Source organism: Metopolophium dirhodum, chromosome 2, assembly GCF_019925205.1.
Source record: "Metopolophium dirhodum isolate CAU chromosome 2, ASM1992520v1, whole genome shotgun sequence".
Classification (NCBI taxonomy): Eukaryota; Metazoa; Arthropoda; class Insecta; order Hemiptera; family Aphididae; genus Metopolophium; species Metopolophium dirhodum.
The window spans coordinates 24,035,153-24,055,421 of NC_083561.1; the positions used below are offsets into that span (position 1 = coordinate 24,035,153).

Here is a 20,269-nt window from a genome sequence, read left to right on the forward strand (position 1 = left end):
AATCAAAACAAACATTAAAAAAGCAATTACCGCGAGCAACAAGTCGAGGCCGTTTGAGTGCATTAAATTCACAACTGGGATTGGTAGGTAGGTACAAGTTATTTTCATTTATGATTTAGTGATGCTTTTATTTTTTTTTCAAATCTACATAATATAATGCAGGCATGTGTAGACAGATATATTTTTTCTGTAATATATAGCAGATAAATATTACTATAGGTATAAGCACTGTATTATGACGTTTACAATAAGTTTTTTTTAGTATTTATTAGTGGAAATTACAAATACCTACAGATGATATTGTATAGGCATTGAGATATATGTATTTAGCTAAATACCTAATAGCTGTTTGTACTTACAATACCATTAATTTAAACAACAGTGTAATATCTTATAAACATTATAGTTTTGGTAATACAAATAAAATACAGGTTTGGTTACGAGTATTCAACGCGCACTAATGATTATTAATTAATATAAATAAAAGGAGTACATGAAAACATAATATACAACTTTTTATAATATTATATGACAAACACAAATATAAATAAAATATAGCCATTGAAGGAAATTTAATTTATATGATAATTAATGTGATGTATTTAGGTGCTTTATGTCATATATTAGGTACCCATATACTGTAGGTATACCTATATTATAACAAATTAAAAAGTGTATAGTTATTCGGAAAATTATTAATCACTTTTACATTAATAAATTTGATATTTCCAAATGACTAAGAGCAGCAATAAGATTGTCTTTTTAACTTTAAGGCTCTGTATAATTTATATAATATTATTTTGTATATAGATAATTTATTTCAAAGTATGACATTTAGCTTAACCTATACATTTTGCAGACTCCTGAGTTTTAGAATTATGTAAAGGATAAAATGTGTGCCAATATTGATAATAAGTTATAATGATACAGGTAAATTATGTAATTAAAGTATACTGTATAATATATTATGCCTTGATAATTTAATTTAGATACCAAAATTCTATTCAATTTAAAAAGTGTATACCTGTATTAGTGTATTATAATATAAGAACAGTGGGTAAACGGTTTAAATGTTTAACATATAAGTTGGTATAGGGATTTAAAGTAACATTAAGCAATTTATTAATGCTGATTATTTTAAGTTAAGAACATATGTAGAAGAAAAACCTAGAAAATGTATAATATTTATTATAATATTTATTATAGTATATATTTTAGGTACCTATACTCGTAATAGCCAACTGAGTGAAATTTGAGGTTTTGTATTTTGCATATACGTTATGCTTCAATCAAATTTATTTTATTTCTTAAACTATATAATCATTACAAAATATAATGTATTTAATGTATTCATTGAAATTATTAGATTATCTTTTAAATAAATTGCAAACATTACATGTTTGGGCAAATTAGAAATATTTTTTAGCCCCATCCGTTTTTTATTATATGATATATTTTGCCAAATTTAAAAACATACAAATGCGTATATTCATAGCCATGCAGTAATCAAACGATTATTATTATATTTTACTATATGACGCAGAACTGCATACAAGTATATAATAAAAGTACATAAAGTACAATAATAAGTACATTATAAAACTATATAAAAATGACTTGGTGCGAACAGTCCGTATTATAGGTACGTGTATAATGTTATGTAAAAGTAAAATTATTATTACTATACACCGTGACAATAACACACAATACCTATATATAGGAACCTACCAGTATAAATATTACGTAAATATATTTAAATTACTTATACTCACACACACCTATAATAGGTAGGTACCTACTGTACTAATAAAGACATAATATACCACACATAGCCGCACGCACATGGGATGAATTACGCACGCATTGCGTGTGCAGGAACGTTGGCGGATATCGTGAGGACTGAGGATTGTTATTATTTTTAGTATAAAGGTATACTATATTTTGTAGATATATAATACCCCTGCAAATATCTAATCTATTTGCGATGATATATAAAACGCACGTGTCGGAAACGGCATCGGCACCGTATTATAAAATAAAATATATGGGTATTATAATTTATAATTTGATTTAGGTATATAAACGAAAATATTATTTTTCCGGGAAAGTCCCGCGCGATGCGTTTTTCCAATGCTCCATAAAATACGAAAACGACTTTATTATTATTACCTATATGTTTCATTTGTATAAAACGTGATGCACACGCACACGTAGAACACGAGCACCCACATCGCAGTCGTATGGTTTTATAATGTTATATTTTATAACGTGCTCGAAACTGCCGTCGGGTGGGCCGTGCCGGGAGCCGACCCGCGTCTGAGGTTGCCGCAGGCGAGGGGGTGATTCGGTTTTTGGAAAACTGGCACGCGGTCGTTATTTCTTCGCTTGAAAACAACAACAACAACAGCCAAACGTACATCATAATAATATTATATTACGCGATAATCGTATTTTTATAAGCCCGTCGTGGGACGCGGTGAGACGATAACGGCGGTGGCATAGCGGCGGCGGCGGCGTCATCGGTAACGGCGCGCAAACGCACGCCGCCGCGGCCGTCTCGCCTATATAAATCTTGTGCACACCGTCGTCGACGCGGTTATAACCTCCGCCGGGGCGAGGCGGCAGCGGTGGCTCGTAAAAACCTATTTTACGAGGCCGTTCCGGACGACCTTGACTCCCATTCGTATATATACCACGTACTTACACACGCGTTATATTGTTTCGTCGTCGTCGTCGTTCTTTTAGCGTTCTATATATTATACGCGGTTCGACCCCTAACTCGTTCCTCCCGCTATCGCAATAAATTTTGTGAAAACGTTTCAGCGCGCGCGGAGAGCAACACGCGCTGCAGAGTCACGACGACAAAAAACCCGTCCTCGTTGTATGTAGGTACATATTATATTATTCCATTCATGAAAACGACACGCGGACATCATTTACACACCTCCTACATATACGGCCTCCTAATATCGTATTATATCATCGTAAGTCCTGCTGTATTATACGGAGTATCGCGCACATATTGTAACTCCCGTCTTTATAATAGTGTTTTACATAGGTAACGTTTTATATTTACGTGACTGTTGCGATTAAAAAGTCGCGTTGGTACCGTTCGGCGCAATAGTGTACACACAACAATATAATATAATAACAAAAATAATGACAATATAGATCGCCGCGGATGGTTTTGCGATATCTTTTTTTTCCACCGGGCGGCGCGCGCACGTCTCTCCGGGCGTGTGTACCGCACGATATGAAATATGGAGTGCGAAATGGCTCGTGCGTTTTGGCCCCAACGGCGGCGGCGGTGGGGATGATATGCGCGACACGGCGATGTATATACGCGTATACGCGGCGTTCGCGGTGGAGCGGCGGCGTGCGCGGCGGTGGTGGCCGACCGGGACGCCATCGATCTTCTGTCTTGTCGGCGCGCAAAAGGGTCCGTCGGCGGGCGGGCCGGGTGGCGGGGAGGACCGGCCGACCGGCGATGGCAACCCTGTGAGTGCGTGTGTATATGATGTACGCGCGCCGTCTCTCTCGCTCTTTTTATTCGCTCCCATGCTGCAGTCACTATCGTTCGCGCAACCACGTTGGAAATAGTAACTATAATAATAATAATAATAATATTATACAGTAGGGTAGGTAATAAGTAAATATATGTATATGTGTAGGTGAGTGCTGCTACTCTAGTAACTTGCTTTGCACTTTCTTCGTCAACAGATTTTATTAACTGCGTATACTTAAATTCCCCGACGACGTTCTCGATCGTGTGTAGGCATACTTGGACTTGTAAAGAACCACAGTTTATATGTGCGCGCTCTGTATACTTTTTACTACCGAATTGCTATAAGGATTGTTATAGTTATTATAATCGCTAAAATTATGAGGTACCTACCTAATCCACACAATATTACAACCAACTTTTTTTATTATAGTTACATTGAATAGATATAGAGATATAGAAATATGAAGACCAATAAATTATTTTTAACGACCGTAATCGATATATATGTTCATTCAATATGAACACAATAATTATAATAGTTAGGTATAAACTAACTATATGTAAAACCAATTTAACGCTCCAACGTGTTTTTAAAAAAGTTTTCCAAAATCTGCTCTTTTTATGCTGAAACTTTTTTAAAGTCGATCTTTGTGTAATTCCATCACAATACAGTTTTTTTTTGTTTTTTTAACAAAAACTTATAATTAATAAAACCAAAAAAATTAATTATTTTTGACTTCCAAGTTATATAATTTATAAGTAGGTAATTGTTCGTAAAATAATGAAAAGAACAAGCACCATTTTTTATAGATATACCAATGTATGAATTAAGATAGTAATTAATGCTTATTACAAACTTCCGCATTCTTTTAAAATAAAAAAATCTTTTAGGTTACATATATAGTACCCACTGTACCTATACCTATATGCCTGCTGCGAAGTAAATGAAGAAATTATCTGCAGGATTATCTCGAGAAATTGTTGAAATCTATAAATTAGTAGACTATAAACGTTTTTTCTAAAAATGCATCATCCCGTCGAATAAATTGAAAAATACGTAGTACCTACTGTTTTATCATTTTACGACATGATGGGTTTTCATTGCTAGGTATATAAGATTAAAATATAAGCAAAATCGCAAAAGCAAAGCAGTGTTACTCGTGCAACAGGTCTGTCGCATATAGGTTTATACATATGAATAAAATATGTAGGTACATATATTATATATTATATACGTTAAGCATAGCTGTAGAAATTACTAAGAAAGTTGTACATTTACGTGGATAATTACGTGCATTGTTGTTATTTTCATCGTCTTATATATATAGACTTCTTACCACAGTACCGCACCCACCTATATTATATTATTTTAATACCTATGTATATACCTACATCATATACCTATAGGTATAATATTATAGGTATAGTAGGATTTCGACGAATAAGCAATACACAAATATACATTAATATATTAGAAAAACAGCTTTAATAAAGCTTTATTATTTATTATTATAAGTACTAATTTCAATTAATAATTTCAAAAATATTTTATTTCAGTAAGAAGGCTGTATAATTATGACATGTTTATTATATAGGACCTCTAAAAGGTAAACACCCATACCTACATCTATAAAATAAATTATTCATATAAGTTGTTACATGTTTAATACGACTTCTACATTATATTCAGACTTAAATCACTATTTGTATACTTATATTAGGTATACTAAATAGTGTTTATATAAAATATATATTAAAAATAAATCATTGGACCTAGGTATATTAAATTACAATACAATTTTATATTGTTTATATTTACATTTACAATTTAGATGGACAACTAAAACAAACAAATTAAAAAAGAAACATCGTTACACTGCAGGCTAATTGCAATTTTCATTAATATTTAATTTAGGACTGCAAACAACATAATATTATAAGTGCTCTTTAAGAGATGGAAATTAAAAGTATTAATTATTATTTTTAATGTTAATAGGAAGGTACTGACTGCACATTCAAATAACATTATAGTAGAAATGATTAAAAAATAATAACGGCTCAGAAACTGCAGTCAAAAATTATTGCACGCGTAGTTGCGTGATTTAATACAGGCTAAGCCACCATGTTTTCTCGTTTTCCTATATAATGTTAAAATATAAAAACACCTTTTATAGGATATGCCTAACAAAATATAATACCTATATATATGCCAACCGAGAAAAAAATTGGAAATACTTATTAATATAAAAATTATATATGACTGTACTTCTATGTTGTATACCTTTACCTATAATACTTAATAATTTACTTAATTAGATTAAATATATTATTTTTCGACACAAATCAAAATAAATTACCAAGGTAGCATTAGAAATAATTTTTGTAGAATAAAAAATATTATTGATTATAAGGAATACTAATTTATCAGAAACTATACTAATTAGGTATAGGTATTATTACTTCCTAAACCTATACCATTCACTAACCTAGCTATACTATGCAAGAATTAATAATAAAAAACATGTTGCAAACATGTTATAAAAAAAAACCTAAATGTTTAAACGCATTGGAAAATAAATTCTTTTCAGAATTGTAATAGTTTATAAATAAAAAATACTTTAATTATTGAAACTTAACAAGCACTTTTAATACGGTTTCAATTTTAAAATGTAAATAAAATACATATGGTTGTGTACATTGATACTATAATAATGTGCTTTATTTACACCGACCATCTTTATTATAAATTATTACGTAAGTTCTCATACTATAGATATACAATATATATTTTTTGATCTAAATAAATTAATAACGATACAAGTTTTTACAAGAATCAAAAAAAAAAAAAATGTGGTTTTAAAACCAAGAACCGTTCGATAATTAACATTATCATTTAAGTATGATACCTACTTTAAGTTTAATATCCGTGATATTTATAGTATTAGTTTACTGCAGGTAATACGCATAATTTTAAATATCGATATGTATAGTGTAATGTGTATAGTGTATACTATATAGGTATTGCTGTATTATTACTCACGGTTTCACAATTGTCTGCATATATATATTCTATAAGTGTAATATAATACCTATGCGCATGTAAAAAACGTTTCTTACCTGAAATAACAAAAAAATCAAAATTAATTATACATAATATTACATAATGTATATATTATTATTATAAATACAATTAAAAGATGTTCATTGTATAATATAGTAACAAGAGTTATAACAAGTATATAATATTTTTTAATATATAAAACGCGGACTGTAGTACAGTATTCTTTGTACATATACAAGGCTGACGAGGGAGATATAAGAATAAGTGTTTAGGTTGGTGGGCTTTTAAAGGCGCCCCGAGGGATGCGAAGTCCCCGGAAGCGGTTACCGCGGCGGCGTAAAAATTCATTAGGAACAGACAAGCCGGCGTGATGGACGGCCACAATATATATACGAACCCCCCGCCAAGGCGCCGGAGCCCTCTTGCCGTCAATTTGGAATTAAAAATAAAACAAAATGTGTCAATACACCTTAAGGGTATCTAGATTTAATACCGTTGCCCATAAATCGCCGTCGGTTTAAATAAGCCGGGAAAAAGAGAGAAAGCAGTATAAGCACCCTAGCTGCTGTACAACAAACGCTAGTGCGGATTTTCGTGTCTCGTTTGGAAGACCACGCGATTGACGTTTAAATTACAATTAAAAACTTCTGCGGGCTACGTGTTGCTTTTTTTTTTTTTAATATTATTTTATAAGGTATATATAAAATATTGTGACACAATTGATCGCTGCGATTTTTTCTACCCGCCGACGACGGTAGGTGGGTATACTGATGCTGCGATCGAGGAGAGCCACATGTCTATTGGTTCGCGAAAAGAGAAGCAAAAAAAAACGCACGTTTATATATTGCCAAGTCATTTGTATCGTTCCGGTTGTTTGTGAGGCTGACGTTTCGGCGTGTTCCGATAAAGGGACGTCAAAACATTAACATTTTTTTTTATATAAATAAGGGACCCGGATAAAAAAAATACTGAAGGGTGCGTTCATTTTACAAAATAACATTAAACCCTAGCAAATTGCGGTCTATGGTCAAATACACACTGTCAAAATATTCGAACACCGGGTAAACGAATATTAAACGAATTTATACAAGTATAAATAATAATACACTTTTTGAACGCCATCTGTTTCTCTGAAGTCTGAGTAATTAGAAAATCAAAAATCCTCATTTTAAACATATTTACATTAATTCGGGCACAAAAATATATTGACTTAAAAAATATAAACAAATAAACAATATCTTGTAAAAATATTTAAATAACTAATCATCTAATAAATTACTATTTCTTATATATAATTTTAACAGGTACAACAAAATGTATAGAAATTAGTTATAGATATGTTGTCAGTAGTAATTTTTATATATTTAAATATAACGTGTTATAAAAATGAAATAAAATAATTTTCGTTTTATACACAATCAGGGAAAAAAATGCTCATTGAAAAAAAAAGTTTTTCGGTGTTGTGACAAATTTTAGAAATTCGATGAATGTATGAATTAACCGGACCATACACAAAAGACATCTAACACGACCGATACGCATGGGATGTTCGGACCATAAGAAAAACGGTTAGCGAAAAAGTAACCAGAAAAAAAATGCAACATTATATATACGCGTTTTTAAGAAACCGTATAGGTATATAAAAAAAATTACGTAAAGAATGTCCACCTGTACTCTTATTTTTTTTTTCTCTACAGTCTATACCAGACAATAGCGAACGCGTATATCCCCCCACCCCCATCACACTCATGCACCGAGGTCAGGTATTCTCGGCCTACACCGGAGTTGGAGACTGCAAGTAAAATATAAAATACATACCGGCATGTACCTATATACAGGCGTGTTGAAAACCGAATTGAAAACTGAGAGAAACGAAAATGAGCGATTGCTAGGTATATATTATATATAATATATTATGTTTCCCGCTAACGAGATTCTAGTGTCAAAAGCTTCCAGGTCCACGTTAAGTGCACCTATATGATCGATGTATGTCCATCATGCACCTCATCGCTGCATGCGGCGTTATCGCGTATAAATCACGTGTGACAGTATAATGTATATTATATATTTATAAATATATAATGTATATATTATATAATATATTATGTACTGTACCGTACGTGTCGTAATCTGCACGTATATAGGACTTACCTTCATATTTTGTTTTCTAAACTACAAACGAGTCATGGCGGTCATGGACACTCGGCGAAAACTGTATGTGTGCAGTCTGTTCGTGAGGGTTGGAAAAAGAGCGGAAAAAAAACAGACCCGAGACGGAAAACGACGCCGGACGCAAGAACGATTTCGCGAACGCGGTCCCAAAAACTTCACGCCGGAAACGAAAAACGAAATCGGAAAACTACGACGAAGAGGACCGCATGACGGGCGGCAACGGGCGCGATATTCGGTCGTTTCGCGCGGCAAGTGTGCGGTGTATGCGCGTAGTGGATACGTGCGGCGGGGACACTGCCGCGAAGCTTCGGCCGCCGAGTTTTCCCCCTCGTGTACCGGCGGCGCGGCGTCCCGGCGCGTGGCGTGTTACGGCGCCGGGACGCAGGCGCGTCGCGCGCGCACCGCGTCACAACCCGTCGTCGTCCGCGGCGTCGTGAGTCACACGCGGAACCGACACACACATACACCCCCGCCACACACACAGACACCCCCTATACGCGGAAATCCACCCTCTCCCGCACACACACGTACACACCCACACACGCAGTGAATGAACGGACTATACGCATAAGTGCAGCAGTTATTATTGTACGTACTGCATAATAATTGACATTGTGCGACAAAACAAAACCCCAAAACTGTTGAGACGCGTGATGTCGTTATAACTCGAGATGGATGATATAACAGTTATCACATAGCTTGACAACACCTGTTATGTGTTATATTTCCATGCGTGAACTGGAAATACAGCTTCGAGGAGGTATACTGCAGGTTTTCATGAAGGTCTATTCGTTCGTCTATATAATATTATATATGATAGCCTTCGACGCAGAAACAACGACAATAAAATATATGTGTATAGTCTATCGGAATATTCGTCGTGATAAATAAAAATATACCAGTATTATAATTCCCTGCAGCATATTATAATCAGGCACGTATACAGAAAAATATTCCTGGAGGAGGGGTTGTGCCCCTAAACCACTTTGCAGTATACGTGCATGGGAATGATCAGTATGAACCTGGTTACTATACCCCACATAATGGGCAGTAGAACCCTAAACAGTCCAACGCTTAAACTGCCTAGGAAATACGAAAAGTGCAGTTCGAATTACAGCAGCAAATTGAAATTAATCATTTATCTATTAAATTGTTTTCGATTTGAACATTCACAAATTCCCGCATGGCCCATCCTATATTAAAATTAAATCATAACTATCATGAGATATCAAAATAATATCTACACTCATATCTAATATTATAGTATAGATAAATGTTTTATAATAATTGTTGAATTAAAAAATTATCTCTTATTTACCCTTCTTCGACCATCAGCCTATCAAACTTCAATAATCTGCTATTTGGGAAATGCAGACGAATGTATAGAACAAGCAGCCTGCTACAGTATTATGTGGCATAAATTATAATCTTTATTTTGTTAACGTGTTCGAACGGAAACACTATTCATATACATTAATAATATTATATTATGAATGTATTGTGCAACAATCATAATTCCAAAATTGTAAGACACACGAGTGCAGTTGACTTTTGTAGAGATAGCATTAAACAATGTACATCAAACGAATATATATGTACCTACGATAATATAATATAATGTATACGTACATAATTGAAATATTATTATATAACAATAATTGGATAATGATTATTTTTTTCTCTACTTAATGTGATACGATTTTATTATTGTATAGAATATACAGATAATAGAACACATACTATATAAAATCGATACGTATATTAAAATATTATATTTCATAGCACGGTTATCAGAATGTTCAATCTTTCGGTACAAGATTATGATTATTTTACGATAGGTACTTATGTAGAAGAAAAAAAATTGCTGGTATTATTTAATATTATTCATAATATTTTATATATACCTATATGCGTGCGTATTACATACTGTTGCGGTCGACACCAGCTCAAGAATGACAATATTGTACTCGTGACAAATATATATAATATCGATGGTGATTAGTATATTATACAGCCGTACAAACAATATAGGCACTTAAAACTCTTATACACACACGCAGAATAGAAAATGTAAAATATCTAATTACAAAAAATTCTTCAAAATGTATTATTATTTAGTTACTACTTATATATAATTTAGTCAAGTCGATTATAATGCACGATTATATAAATGCTAAGATTTTATATGTTTGGACACTGTCACTGCATTAAAATACTAATACCATCATAAATGATCACACATTTTTAAATAATTTTAAATTTAAATATTAATAAAAAAAAAATTAGATTATAAGTAACAATTATAGCGGAATAGGTGTGTGTGTGTGTGTGTGTCTCTGTGTGTGTGTGTGTGTGTGTTGGTTTTCCTATACTAAAAACAATTGTTCAAACATGTATTATGTAGCCTGGTATATAGTAATCTTGCGTGCGCTGCAACAAAACACGCGATCCGACTGCCACACGGTGTAACATTATACATTTAGATGATAAAAACATGAAGAAAACAATTTTTATGTACACAAGTAACGCACTATATTAATATAATATAATATGTAACTATCTGCATACAATACGAACATTATATTTTTGATAATTTAAAAATACGTTCTATATTATTATACGTATACCAGTGTAATACATTTAAATTTTTTTGGAAATGTTTTTATTCGTCCTTCTAAACCAGGTATTGCGATCGTAAGTCCTGCAGATTAAATAATACGAGTCAGTAAATAAGCGATTTCCCGATTACCTGCAGCGGCTACTGTGTAATGTGGTATATGCGGTATAAGTACATGTTTAAATGTGTATTTTAACAAAAAATATTTGATATAAAAAAATATTTCACTTCAAAGAATTGCAATAAATAAAAACTATGATATTATAATAGTATACTTATATTATACTATCGCGTTCTGATAACGATTGTGAATGCATTTTGATGTCGATTTCTTAGAAAATATGTAATTTAACAACGAGAAAACAAATATAGGTAATATGCATATTATTATTATTATCATCTCGCACCTATACAACGCTATATTATAATTACAAGATTGATATAATATTATTATTGCAATGGTTTACCGCTCGACGCGACGACTGCGATAACGCAATATTATAATGTTGTGTTATAAAAGCGGCAGCTTACGCGTTAGAAAATCCTTTATACTTTGGCACTATTCGAGTCGGATCCGACGCGTGTTGCAGCTATCGCCGATGGATTTAATAATAATATAATATAGTTTTGTCATCGATGTAAAATATGGGATCGGGCTGTTATGTATATATAAAATATACATACGATATGACGCACACGCGCGTGTATTATAATATTATTATTATTATTTTACAATAATAATATGATATAGTATTATACGCGTGTATATGACTGCAACGCGTGCGAACGGGGCCCGCCCGGGAACGATTTCGATTTACTATTGCCAAATTTAATTTAATATAATTTTTTCGTTTCTATTCTATTTTTTTCGCCGTCTGCAGCAGCAAACTCGTCGAAATCAAAGTGAAAATTTCCACATATGCGCGTCTCGTTAGGTCATGACGAATCTCGTCTCCGGGCTTTGACGCAAATTTATCGACCGAGCGTTTATACAATATATTATTATTGTACACGTCTGTGCGCGCCTGTGTGTGTGTTTATTTGCGAGCGCTGAGAACACACACGACGAATACGGGCGGCGACTAATTAAAATAGCTGCGCCAGCAGAGGCGAGGGATTAAACGCGCGCGGGTTCACGTGAATTCAAAAAGGTCATTTTTGCGCGCCAAAAACAATGTTATTTTGGTATGTACATCGTGCACATAAATATTATACGTGGCGCGTCCGTTATCGTCTCAAAAATGTAATAACAGTCGACCGGTGCAGTGTAAACCACGCGGTATCTTGTAATGTTTTGAAAAAACGACCGGCAAATCGATATCCATCCGACCATTATATAGGTAGAGTGGTCAGTTATATTATATATTATAATACTCAAAACTCCCTAAAACAAACATAAATTCGGCACACGAATCGTAGACGAAAAGAGTGGAAATAGATAAGACGATATTTTGGTATATTATGCATTATACAATAATACACTACACCGCGTATTTGGACGCGAGCAACAGTTGGGTCCTTATCCGGTTAGTTAGTCGTCCTCATCCGGTGATGGTATACGGTCATTGTTTTTTATTATTCACATAAAGCTATGTAATAAAAGCGTTTCCCACCAGTTACATCGTATACGACTTAACTGAAGCCTACGTACTTCCCAAATCTACGAATGCACATGGACAATGGGCACGTCACAATATATATTATACAGATAAATCACTCGATTCGTTTATGTAAAATCATGCAATTTAAGAACGGTAGGATGTACCTACCCTTATGCGTATATACAACCGCGGAATTCGTTTTCGGGTGGCCGTTAACCATATTTTGCCAACGAGTTTGGAAAAATTATCGATAACGTTTTGTCCGAAATCTCATTTTGATCTTAAATATTTTAATATATTAGAGGTACACACCCGTGCGTCGAGTTATGGGCGCCTTAGGTAACGATATCGCGGTCACGCGTTTGCCATTGTTGTGTTCAATTTTATTGCACAATATCATATCTCACGCTGAGTTTACAGTTGGAAATTTTCCGCTCCATGTGCACTTGTACCACCCGCCGAATCGTTCAGTAAACATAATTTAAACGAAATATGTTTAATGCAGTATTGCTGCAGCGTTCGTTTCACCGCTATTTTATATGCAACGCATATAGGTTTCGTGTTAAATCGTAAAGTACTTTTATTGTTTATTAATTATTATTATTATTGTTAGAGGCTGATAATAAATTATAATGTTAAACCTGCCGCGGTTTTTTTTTTTTCGTTTCCATACACGCGCTGATCTGTTTATATCACTGCGTGGTCTTATTATATGGGACATTTATGCGATGTGTTTATAATATAATGCACGAGTATAATTTATATATATTCCAGATGGGAAATCGATACGACGTATTGAATAAAGAGCAAATTTTATTTTCCCCTAATACCCTTTCAACTTGGCCTTTTATAATTAATAATTATAATAATAATAACGCCGCCGCCGTCGGTGTCTAATAATAGCGGGAACCCGTGGCGAGGGGGTTACTGTGGGTGTGGAACTTTGGGGTCGTAAATATGCGAGAGGAGAGTGCACATTGACAAGAGAGATACCTCCACCGCTGCTCTCGCCGTCGTTTGCGGTGCGGTAGGCGGCAAAGAGGGGGAGGCGCAAATTAAATATACGGACGCGCGCGCAACTTTGACTGTGCCCCATAAATCACCAAGCTCGTTGTCACCGTCTTGTCCCCGCGCTGGTTTTTCAGGGGAGGGTCGAAAACTTTTTGGGTACCCGCCAAAATCTGTCGGCCAGTGATCGATACGCCAACTATCGCGAATAAAAAAAAAAGGAAAATAATAATAATAATAATAATATACAACTTTCCAAAATGTCATACCACCTCTGCGAACAACGGCCAGGGACGTTTTAACCGAAAAATGTACGCGTGGTGTACACAAAGAAATTTGCTATGTCGCCGAAAACGTGCTGTACAGTTGCTGCAATAGGTAGGTAGGTACTTGGAAGACGTCCAGGTTTGAATACGTTGAAATTCCGTATTATCAGGAAGATTTGTCGATTTTCATAAGTTCATAAGTTTCTAGTCATATCTAATAAGAGACGCCGACGGACTCGATCAAATTTGGCAGAGCCGCGACAATGCTGCGGTTGCCCCCGTTTCTAATTTTAACGGTTTTTTATAAACGCACAACGAAACGCACGCGCGGGTTCGGTCTAAACACATAATTTTACGCGTGCGCGTCTCTTCGGTTGGTGTAGTTGTTCGAAGTCTTAGTTGGTTTTCAGGAGAAACTAAATTTAGAGGTGTCGCCCGGACGTATAGGAATCCCACGTGAGAATCCAGAAATAAAAAATCCGTTCCCGGACCTTACGCGCGTAGGAGATTAACAAGGCGCCGTGTCACAGGAAAAACTACGCAGCGCCCCGCCGCCACCATCCCCTCCCCCCAGTCAGTATCACCGCTACCTCCACATCACCGTCACTGCAGGCTGAATGTACGGCTTTTTTTTTGTTTATTCTTTTTGGCCCACGAAAAAAGTTTTAAAAAAAAAGATCCTGGCAAATAATTTGTCTCTTTGCGCGGGGGGGTGACGTATTATACGATTTTTTCCCCGTTCAAATCCCTTTTTGTAAAACGGTATACACTCTAAAATATTACCCTTTAAAGGTTCAACTTTGTCTTTTAATAACGCTTAATGAATAGAGGGAAGAGATGAAAAGTTTCAAACCATTAACCGTGTAAAAACTAAAAAGATGACACGGAGCTCACCGCTATATAGAGCGGTATTATTTTTGAAGGCGACTATGCCCGCAACTCGCGAGAATATTCAACAGAAAATTATAATTCCTCGAAAACCCGATCGTAAATCTTTTTCTCTTTTGAAGGACCACAAATAAAAAAGTTTTTATATTAATTTTTAATGGAAAAATGTGACCCGGTATTGAATAATACATTATTCTTAGCGACATCTGTACCTACCTATGTTGTATTATAGGCGCATAGCGGGCGTCATAGAAGAGTTAAAAAATAATAATAATATATTCTAATTATTATTATTCCCTGAAAAGCGGATTATCATTTTTAAAATAAAAGTTTCGAAACTTTAAAACACTATTCAACTATGCAAGTTACATGCCAAACTAAACGCAACCAATTTATAATGGATTTAACATTTAAGATCGCACAACATAATATGGACTCGATAAAATATTCATAGCTCATATTTCATCCGTCTTCTATTAAGTATAATATAGAGGTTCTCGATCGAAAGCCCCAGCGGGTGAATAATTTACTAATGTACTCTCTGTCGATTCGTAACCATAAAACGCAAATTTACAGTACGCGAGTAGAAAATAATAATAATATAGAAGAAAAGAGATTAATATAGTTCTTGCTCGAATTACCTATACGTAACACGAATAGACCAACAAACTGGTTTTGATTTATTCCAAATGATTTTTTATTTATCGCAAACGTGTAATTTAGTAATATCGTCGTAATTATTGTTAGTACTCCATTATTATTAGATATATAATTCTAATATATTGACGGTTGATTAACCTGTCCATACAACGCGTATTTATGCCTAAAGTGTAAAATACAATAACTAAACTACGCAAACAATTTGAATAGGTTTTTTGTTGTTTCCGCCCACGTGAAATCGTTCGAAAACGACCGAACAGGCGTTATATATCTGCATAACGTGGTAAACTAAATTAGGAATTTTCTACTCGGCGCGCTTCGTTTACGATAGGTTGAAAATGCAAATGCAATTTAAATAACTGCAGCACGGATAAAATACGTTTTCGACCTGATATAGCAATATAATTATTGGCGTGGACAAGCCCCGCGAGGAAATATCAGTATTCTCGCGGTGTTTGGACAGACGGCGAAATATAATAATATATAATAATATATTACAATACGCGCGATAACCTTTATACGTACGCGCGTCATTACTCGTCATTGGTTGCCTCTCGTCGCGAGTCCTTCCGTAGGGTGTATGTGCAGCGGTGGTCGTCGCGCGTAGTATTGTCGTCGGTTGCCGGTCGGGGGTGGGTATGTGCATGCATATTATATATAGAAAGAGGGCGCGAGGCGATCACCCCTTCAACGCACGTAATCCTACGCGGCGGCAGTGGCGCACACGGAAAGGACTCGTGTCGGAGGAATTCATTTCCTTTGCAGGGTCCTCTCGCACGCATATATATACACATCTCGCACACACACACACACACACGCGCGCACCCACCAACACGGTCGTCGTACCCATTTCTGCCACTAAATATATATATACATACGAGTGCATTATACATACACGGAGAATATGCTATACCCTCACACACACACGCACACGCACACGCACACACACACACACACACACACACACACACACACACACACACACACACACACACACACACACACACACACACCCACACCAACCTTTTAAATCAATAAAACGAAAGAGACCTCTCTGGCACGAAGGGTCGTATATAATACATACGTATATACTATACTATACGACGGACGGCCGGGGCGGACGTGTATATACTCTTCGTATATATATGTACATAAATATGTGTTTACGTAATGGAGGAGACGTGGAAAAACGGAGACGGGTGACCCGAAACCGAAGCAAAAGTTCAACCGCGCTCAAATGTCACGCGCGCGTTTCGTCCGCCCGCCACTCACTGCCGCCGACGCGGCCGCTGCGATAAAAAGGTTATGGCGGCGCGCGCAAAAGTTCTCACGCCGGAAATTATTTTTAACCGGTGGCGGCGGCGGCGTTGCAGGATCTCCACCGTCGGGAAAAACATCCCTCGGGGTAAACGGATAGTGTGCGTGAATCTGCTGCACGCTTGTGTGGAAAAGGGGGTGGGGGGCCTTAACGAGATGAAAAACTAGCGTATATAGTGGCGTTCGTTATATACGTATAAATCGGCTGAGAAATAAACGACCCTATTCCGGATAAACTATATATACAGCGCCGCACAGATAGGTACACGCTAGTTATATTGTCGATCCAACCCGACTATATACAATATAGATACACGACATAATTACACAAAAAGTGAAGTAAAATCCTTTACAAATATTGTATATAATTTTACGATTTACGCTTTGGACACACCAAGGCATATTGTGTAAATTAGAAGGGGCGTGTGCGTCTTTGCCATGAAATTCCAGATTCGTATATATATATTATACTATGTTGTATGACGGAAGGTTATTGTACTTATATAAGTTGTAAGGTATAAAAGTTATAAATGTTATAACTTTATGTGAGTATAGGTGCATATATTATACTAAAACTAAATAGTATGAATAAATAAAGTTTTTAGTGATTTTAGAAATTTTACTCAATATTGAATGTTTTAAATGAATGGTTACAAAATATGAATAAATGTAAAAAATTCAGTGCTAATAATAAATACATTGTACAGTACTACAGTTTAAGTGAAAATAATTCTGCAGATGCATATTATATGTATTATAAAGGTATACACCCATTTATAGTTGTTAATTGTTTTGTTTGTTGATTGTGTTAAAAGTCAAATACTATTTATCGAGTATAGATACAGTGACTGACTGTGACAAATGAGTTACGGCGGTGGAGTATTTTGTATTGTTTTAAACTTAGGTAACTGCGTTTTTTTATGTCTTGTTTTTGGGTATATACCTATTTCGAATGGATATTTGTCAAACTGCACGGATGGCGGCCCTTTTACAAAACTGGTGTTCGTAACCTTCAACGTTGTGTTCTCGCTCAATAACGTTATAATTATTCAATTGTGCTCTGTCGCGTCCGCGCTTCAATTTAAAACGCGTTTAATTTCCCAAATTATTATTTATATTTTGTTTGTCGTGGCGCATCCGACAGTCAGACGAATAATTTTTTGACGTGATATTATATAGGTACGTGTATTTATGTACGACGGCTAATATTTACTGTTCATACTTCAGACACAAACGCGGTTCCCCTTTTTATTTTATTTTTTTTCAGACAACATGTGTTCTTAAGAGACACAAGAGCATTGGAGGGCTAGTATAGTGACGTTGCGTGTCGGACGTGGGGGACGAACGCGCTACGTAATTCATTAACGTTATCGTCTCGTTGGCATTCATCCGTAATATTCATCGTATAGTTAGTAAGAGTAAAAATATTTTTAAAAAACTCGCATCTACTCCTCCTTCTTCCTTCTATCGCGGACGCTACTACACCGGCCGTCGCCACCGTATACTGTGTATATAATAATAATAATATAATAATGATATGTACGACGCCGTCACACTGTGAAATATTTCGAGTTGACAAAATAATTCTGTCGTCCAGCACTGCAACACATCGCGACGTATGACATACATATAATATTAATATATACACATGTAGGATAATAATAATAATATATAATACCGCACCACGCGCACTAATAATTAATATTCTTCTGGGTTAATTTTTTATTCGAAACGAATATTTTATCAAGTTGCGCGACGGCAGTAGGTTTTTCGTCGCGACGCTATGATTTATCGCCCGTTATTATTTAACACAACGCCGCCCGATTTGATCGCGCACATTCGCGACTGCGCCGCGCGGAGCTCATTAAACGATTTAATCCTCCCGCGATCCGAGTTCAAAACAGATCCGACAAACGCGCGCATCACGAGAAAATTTGGCGTTTAAATGACAAACTTTGCGACGATATATTATTATAAGTACCACCGAACAACATAACATTATAATATTCTCAGAATTTAGAACAGTTTACTGTACGTGAAATATATAATATTATCAATATGCGACTTACCTATTACGATTTGTACACGGTAAGTAAAGTTGTCCGCGACGGACGATGTGACGCGTCGTTTCGCGCGCAGACAACGGGAGACAACACTGTTTACTATAATATAGAGCGTAAGAAATAAAATATTTTGCAAATTATAATATCATATACGCCTGCTGCACTCGGAAGTTAGTCGGAACACGAGTTCGCTGAATAAAAAATATATAAATACGACGCGGCGCGGTCACGTTTTGTGGTCGGGCGACGCGTAGTAGTACGCTTACGCGAGGATCGTACCGGACTGAAACGAAAGCGGAAAACGGTTCTGTGCCCGCTGCGGCAGGACGACGACTATACGCGCGTTTGCAGTATTTGCCGCGAATACGATGCGTGAAATCACTTTCCAAAAATCGATATTTAATAATAATAATATACCGATAGAAATGGTATCTCCGACGGTACATCGCATTGTAATAGACTTATGGTGTGATACCGTTATGTTGCATTATTATACCGATAGTATACCTACCGCGAAAAAGGTCCGTCTACGCATTATCTATATTGTTATCATTGTTGTTGTTGTTGTTGTTGTTGTTGTTGTTGTTGTTGTAGTTATTGTTCTTGTTGTTGCAGGTACTGTATAATAGTTGTAGCCGAACGCGCGCGTATACCGGCGACCGGAATTTTGTCATCGGTTGATGTGGGTCCTGCGTGTCCTGCTTTATACGAAAATAAAAGCCGCAGCGGTCACGTATATGCAGACGATACGGTCCTTTCAAATTACGAATGTTGTATACACATACATAATATGACGCAAGACGGATAAAGGACACGTTCGTATATTTTATCAAACATACACCATGTCCTTTCGATTGTATACGCGGATACCTATGTGTGTGTGGGTGTATATTCTAGGGATTTACTTTTATTGTGTATAGTATATAGGAGATATCTGTTGCAGGTCGCTTATTATTATTAGGATATTGTGTTAGGGTGAGAGCGGACGATCGAATTATATATTATGTAATATTATTATAACGCAAACAATAAAATTATATTGTCCGACTCTGCGCAGTGGTATAGTAATCGCTTTTTCTTAAGAACTGTAACAGAGGTTTTTTTTTCTCAA

General features: G+C 35.5%; 1 protein-coding gene across 12 annotated transcripts in view; it reads right to left on the bottom strand.

Moving 5' to 3' along the window:
• LOC132938226 (homeotic protein antennapedia-like) overlaps positions 1-20,269 on the bottom strand; it is a 204,848-nt gene that overhangs the window by 55,637 nt on the left and 128,942 nt on the right. Inside the window, exon 1 of one of the 12 annotated variants that reach the window (XM_061004943.1) lies at positions 19,165-19,406. The exons of 10 other annotated variants lie outside the window; for them this stretch is intronic. The gene's annotated coding sequence lies outside the window, so the exon portion shown is untranslated. Of the gene's footprint in view, positions 1-8,717; positions 9,020-19,164; positions 19,407-20,269 lie in introns of those variants that run through there. One more of the 12 variants, XM_061004933.1, reaches the window with a different exon arrangement.